Source organism: Triticum dicoccoides, chromosome 4B (assembly GCF_002162155.2).
Source record: "Triticum dicoccoides isolate Atlit2015 ecotype Zavitan chromosome 4B, WEW_v2.0, whole genome shotgun sequence".
Taxonomy (NCBI): Eukaryota; Viridiplantae; Streptophyta; class Magnoliopsida; order Poales; family Poaceae; genus Triticum; species Triticum dicoccoides.
In genome coordinates, this window is record NC_041387.1 from 608030317 (window position 1) to 608035584 (window position 5268).

Consider the following 5268-nt stretch of genomic DNA (forward strand, 5'->3'; position numbering starts at 1 on the left):
TGACTTTTGGAAGCGACCTGAACTTTAGGACGTAGAGGATCGTGTTCGGTGTTGCCAAGATCCCCTTGCCCCACAACGGGATCCTTGGCCGCCCAGCGCTGGCCAAGTTCATGGCGGCGTCACGCTATGCCTACAACACCCTGAAGATGCCAGGACCTGTGACGATCATCACCATCCCCTCCGACAAGAAAGACGCACTGATTTGCGCTGACCAACTATACCAGCAAGCAGTTGCAGCAGCTGCCGCCGCTAGGGCACTTGCTCCTGCCGCTGGGACCCCGGGAGGGAAGAAGAAGAAGAAGACCGGTGAGACCTCGGACACCCACTCCGGCAAGTGCACCTCTTCGGAGTATAGCGCTGCCGTCGAGGACGTGCCAGAGAGCTCCACCGGCGGAAACAAGAAGCCCAGGGCCATACCGCCGGGAACCAAGAAGTTTTCTGTCAATGAGGACGACACGGGAGGAGCTTTTACCATAAGCTCCACCCTTAACAACAAATAGGAAGACGCGCTCGTCACCTTCCTGCGGGCGAATGTTGATGTGTTTGCATGGCAAGCTTCCGACATCCCCGGTGTTCCCAGGGAGGTGATTGAGCACCACCTTGCTGTCTGCCCTCATGCGCAGCCCGTCAAGCAGAAGGTCAGAAAGCAAGCTTTGGAACGACAAGAGTTCATCACAGAAGAGATCCGGAAACTGGAGGCAGCGGGTTTGGTAAGAGGAGTGCTCCATCCAACGTGGTTGGCCAATCCGGTCGTGGTGCGCAAGGCAAATGGGAAGTGGAGACTGTGTATTGATTACACAGATATCAATAAGGCTTGCCCTAAAGACCCCTTCGTTGCCGCACATCGACCAGATTGTTGACTCCACGGCTGGGTGTGATCTACTGTCATTCCTCGACGCCTACTCCGGCTACCACCAGATCTTCATGACAAGAGAAGACGAAGAGAAAACAGCATTCATCACCCCATGTGGTATGTATTGTTTCATACGGATGCCTTTTGGGTTGAAGAGTGCTGGTTCGACGTTTGCAAGGGAAGTCCAAATTGGTTTTGAACCCCAGCTCCATAGAAATATGGAAGCTTATATGGATGACATAGTGGTCAAAACCAAGGACAGGGCAACCCTCATACCAGATCTGCAAGAAACATTTGCAAACCTGCGCAAGATCAATCTCAAGCTGAACCCTGAGAAGTGCGTCTTTGGCGTCCCGTCCGGCAAGCTTCTCAGGTTCTTGGTGTCACAACGTGGGATAGAGGCCAATCCAGACAAAATCAAAGCTATAGAGCAGATTGAAGCACCCAAGCGAATCAAGGATGTGCGTCGGCTTGCTGGTTGCATCGCCGCCATGGGCAGGTACATTTGCAAGTCTGCCGAGCGCGCCCTTCCCTTTTTCAAGATCCTGAAAAAGGTGGGCCCGATGGAGTGGACGCCAGAAGCTGAAGCAGCATTGCAAGGTTTGAAGAAGTACCTCTCCTCCATGCCAGTACTAGTTGCGCCTAGGCCAAAGGAGCCGTTGTTGCTATACCTGGTGGCAACGGACCAGGTGGTCAGCGCCGCACTGCTGGCACAGAGAGAGGTTGACGACAAGGATTTGGCAGCGGCAGAGCCCGACACCACCAATGCAGAGACGACACAGCCAGTTGAAGTGCCGCCGAAGAAGAAAATGATGCAGCACCCGGTCTACTTTGTTAGTTCCCTCCTGCAGGGGGCTAGATCAAGGTACTCCGGCGTGCAGAAACTGCTCTTCGGCCTTCTTATGGCCTCGAGGAAGCTGCGTCACTACTTCCAGGCACATGAGATCACTATCGTCACTCGCTTCCCTATACAACGGATATTGCACAATCCTGATGCAACAGGAAGAATTGTGAAATGGGCACTGGAGCTGTCCAGCTTTGGCCTCAAGTTTGAAAGCACTTCGACGATTCAGAGCCGAGTTCTAGCGGAGTTCATTGCAGAATGGACTGCAACGCCTGACGAAGAAGCCCAAGAGACTGCTCTTCCCGGCAAGGAGGCAAGTTGTGATTGGACCATGTACTTTGATGGAGCTTTCTCCCTACAAGGCGCCGGGGCTGGCGTACTTCTTGTCGCGCCCACCGAAGAGCACCTCAAGTACGTGATCCAGATGCACTTCCCCAGGGAGGTGTCAACCAACAATACGGCAGAGTACGAAGGGCTGCTTGCCGGTCTTAGGATCGCGGCGGACCTCGTAATCAAGAAACTCATCGTCAGGGGGGACTCGCAGCTTGTCGTCAAGCAAGTCAACAAGGATTACCAGAGCCCGTTGATGAAGGCCTACGTCGATGAAGTGAGAAAGCTGGAAGAGCATTTCGATGGTATACAGGCTGAACACGTTCCTCGAGCGGAGAATGATATCGCCGATTACCTGTCGAAACGCGCTGCCCTCAAGCTACCTGTGGAACCAGGTACCTTTGTGCTTCAGTTAACTCAGCCATCCGTTGATCCATCAACAAAGCAGAATAAGAGGAGGAAATCAGGGCCCGACAAGTACTTTCCCACCGAGCTCCCCGGAGCCGCCGGCAAGGATGTTGCCGGGGATACTGAGCCTGCCACGGGACGACTGGCTCCGGCGGAGCATCAAGCTCTTGCCGTCGAGACAGCCGCTCCTATAGCGGAGGAAATGCCTTTAGTCCTCGCCGTTGAGCCCCAGGCTCCAGCGTGGGCACAGCATACCATCCGATTCTTCCAAACAGGGGAACTTCTTGAGGAGCAGGAAGAAGTAGAAAAAGTAGCGTAGCCCGTCGCCCTACCATGTACCAGTTCGTCGATGACGTCCTGAACAGAAAGAGGCCGAATGGTGTGAAATTGAAGTGTATCCCTTGAGAGGAAGGACTGGAGCTGTTGGCGGAGATACACGGAGGCATATGTGGATCCCACATTGGGTCAAGGGCCCTTGCCGGCAAGGCATTTCGGCAAGGCTTCTTCTGGCCCATCGCCCTCCAGGATGCGACAACACTAGTCACCCGGTGTGAAGCGTGTCAGTTCCATTCAAAGAAGCTTCATCAGCCAGCTCAAGCCCTTCAAACCATTCCTCTCTCCTGGCCCTTCTCGGTCTGGGGGCTCGATATACTAGGCCCTTTCCCCCGCACTGTCGGGGGCTTTGAGTACTTGTACGTTGCAATCGACAAGTTCACAAAGTGGCCGGAGGTGGAGGCAGTGAGGAAGGTCACAGCTCAGTCAGCTGTCAAGTTCTTCAAGGGACTAGTGTGCCGTTTTGGCGTAGCCAACAGGGTTATCACCGACAATGGCACACAGTTCACAAGCCGCACCTTCATGCAATATACCCAAGACCTCGGCAGCAAAGTCTGTTTCGCTTACGTTGCTCACCCGCTAAGCAATGGTCAAGCTGAGAGGGCAAATGCTGAAGTACTGCGAGGCTTAAGGACCAAGACCTTTGACAGGCTACACAAGAGTGGAAGGCGTTGGATTGATGAGATGCTGGCGGTTCTTTGGTCGATCAGGATGACGCCAAAACGAGCCACCGGCCAGACACCTTTTGCCCTGGTATACGGGGCAGAAGCAGTTCTCCCCACTGAACTCATATACGGGTCACCTCGAGTGCTCGCTTATGACGAGCTTGAGCAAGAGCAACTGCGGCAAGATGACGCAGTGCTCCTTGAGGAAGATCGTCTTCGGGCGGCTGTGAGAGCAGCATGCTACCAGCAAGCCTTGCGCCGCTACCATAGCCGCAAGGTTCATGCCCGAAGCCTTGAGGAAGGCGACCTTGTCCTTCGGCGCGTTCAATCGGCCAAGAATTCTAACAAGTTGACGCCAAAGTGGGAAGGCCCTTATCGGGTAATACGAGTCACCAGGCCTGGTGCAGTCCGCCTGGAGACCGAAGATGCTGTTCCGGTGAGTAACTCCTAGAACATTGAGCATCTTCGCAAGTTTTACCTGTGAGGCGCGGCTTGCCGGACCCCCGGGCAAGCCACCTTTTGTACAAGCATTGCTGACGATGCATGTAACCCTTTGTACAAAGCCAGGCGCAGACCCTGAGCATAAATAAATGAAGCGTTGGCGCCCTAAGTTGTAGCATGCATGCTAGGTCAAGTCTCGTCCTTTGTTAGGGTTGATAGTGCTTAGCGGCGACAAAACCCTAGCTTAGAGGTCGAGTGTGCGTCTCTTTGCCGTTCTTTTGTATTCTTTGGTTTGCAGGACTCACAGATATCCTTGCTGGATCACCTGAGGACGAAAAAGAAAAGAGGGACAGACCGGCATCTAGACCCCGGCAAGCCAGTATTGCCGGGGGCTGCAAGTACAAAGATTCACCCACGGCAAACCAGAGTTGCCGGGGGCTACAGCTTCAGATAAGTTCTTCATCCCTTATCGTGCATTCCCTTATGGACTGAGGTATGTGAAACCTCGTTTTTTCCCAAAGCTACTGTGCTCCCCTAAAAATCTAGGCCCTAGGGCTCGTTCCTGGGGCCAGGTTTGGTCATAGTCGCGGCAGCAAAAGGATGAAACGAGGAGCCTGAACCCACCTCATCCCTGCCTCCGCCGAAAGCGTGAGAAAGGTCGAGCGAAGTGGGGAGACGGCAGGGCCTGTTGCCGGGAAAGGAAATGTTTATCTTAGGATATCAAGGATTTACTCCTTGTCGTGGGTCCTACACGCAAACAAATGACCAAGCAAGCATCCCTTTTTCATTAAAAACATTCCACTCAGGTACAGCCCATGGGGAATGAAAAACATGAATGGTGGGATTACTAGTTTTAAATTCAGCTAAGGCCTAAAGGCTTACAAACTAAAAAGAGATAAGGTGCCCGTAACCCCTTCTTGTCCCTCTCCTCAGGAGGCAAGTCAAGGAGGCGAAAAGGGCAAAAGGGGCGCCTAGGCGGGCTACGGGTGGCAGGAGGCACCAAGAGAACATCTCGGTGACCGTCCGAAGGCTGGATGGTGATGGCGGCGCCGGAAGCAGAGCTCGAAGACAAGGCGGCAGGACGTCAGCACGCATTGAAGGCGTCGGTGCCTGCGTACTCTGATTTGACGGCCTTGCCGCCCGCCCTCTTCCTCTTTTGTAGCCTCCCAACGCCAGCCGCCCAAGGAGACGACCCCGAGAAGTTCAGGAAGCCGGCGACACGGATGATGGGATCGCCGGTGCCGCATGGAGCGGCGGCCGACACCTAGTCAGACCCGTCATCCTACTGGCTGCTACCCTCGTCGTCACTGCCGCTGTCCTCCTCGTCACTCCCTCCCGAGGAGGAGTCTTCGCTATCAGAAGAGCTCTCCACGCAGCACCTTGCCCGAGTCCCG